The 1,585-nt window shown below is 35.5% G+C and overlaps 1 pseudogene; it reads left to right on the forward strand.

The window, feature by feature from the left end:
- Window positions 1–1,222: 1,222 nt before the first annotated feature.
- Window positions 1,223–1,316, forward strand: LOC121474322 (annotated as a pseudogene).
- Window positions 1,317–1,585: the final 269 nt, after the last annotated feature.

A 1,585-nucleotide genomic window follows, 5' to 3' on the forward strand; every position in this document is an offset into this window, starting at 1 on the left:
AAGGATGCAGACACAATTTTTAAAAAGAGGTTAAGCAAGAGCCCTGAAGTCTGGAATTTGAGTTGGAAGTATCAGTCTGAACTTAGGTTAGGTAGTACAAGAGAGAAAAATAAAATAGAATCAAGGCAGAATATGGAGGATTACTCCTGTAAAGAGGAAGGTATAAGAAGATGACTCTTGGAAAGCTGTGGAATGATGATAGGGCATGAGCCATGTCATATCCGGGAACAGAGCAATCTCAAGCAGAGAGAGCGACAAGGAAAACGATCTTGAAGCTCAATGTTGGGCACATTGCTTCTGTCTCTAATTCCCATTCTCCTTTCGCAGACTAGAAAATTATTTCAATTTTTTTAAAGTTCATAAATCAAGACCTCAAATCTGAAAATATGAAAGTTTAGAAATAGATATCTTGACATGGAAAAGATTCACTATTAGAATGTGCTTTGTAAGATACTTGGAAAAAACCTGTCCAGAAAGTAAGGGAATTTTTTCCTTTTAATTCATTCTTTTGCGCCTTCTACTTCAGAAGGAAAATTCTAACAAGGGACCCCAGTCTTTGTCTTTTCCCTTGATGGTCAGTGAATGTTAGGAGAGACAATGTGAAGTGAGTATAATGGACTCTGGAACTAGGACCCCACCTGTGTCCCCTATTATTTTTATGACTGTGGACAGATAGTATGCCTAAAATCACTGTACCTCAATTTCTTCATCTATGCACTACTGAAAATAATAGCATTTACCTTATAGAGCTCTCATAAGGACTACATGAAATGCCACATGCAGAGAACTTAGAATGGCTTATGTGAGACCACAATAAATAATACCTATTATTACCATAGTTGACGGACCATCACTACACAGAGAAACTTCTATCTCAATACGATGTGAGTCAGAAGATGTGAGATCACATCCCAGCTCCAAAATGTACCAGTCCTTCCCCTTAATCGAGTTTCTTAAACCTTAGGAAATGTCTTCTTTCACTTATAAAATTTGTATTACAACTACATACTAAAACTAATATGAAAATTCAGTACACTTTAGTTGAATCTGGTTATTTATCTATCTATATATTATCTTAAATTCTTCCAAAATAAAGATTAAATATGCATGCAATGTCCATCATAAAAATAAATTATAACATTTCCTTCCCCTATGTTCAGAAAAATATTAGGTGGCAATATTCTGCCAAAAATTAAAATTCTGAGAGTGCTTGATTTGGCAGTATTTATTGGAATGAAAATTGGAACAACTCAGTGAAGATTAGCATGGCTTTGCACAAGAATGACATGCAAATTTATCAAGTGTTCCTTGTTTTTAAAACTCATTGAACTGTACACTTACAATGGGGAAATTTTATTTTATGCAAATTACATCTCAGCAAACCTGTCTTTAAAAATGTTTTAAGTTAAAAGTACCTGAGGAAAACTTGCCTTTTGGTTGATTTGCCAGACAAAGGGCTTTTCCTGGGCCTATCAGCTGTTCCCCCAAAATCCATGATTTCTCAAGGATGAGATACATGTTGATTATGGACATATCTTCTCTTCGGGACTCCACTCTAGTGAAGGGCTGTGTTTAGTCCAATGTG

This window comes from Vulpes lagopus, chromosome 12 (assembly GCF_018345385.1).
Source record: "Vulpes lagopus strain Blue_001 chromosome 12, ASM1834538v1, whole genome shotgun sequence".
Lineage (NCBI taxonomy): Eukaryota > Metazoa > Chordata > Mammalia > Carnivora > Canidae > Vulpes > Vulpes lagopus.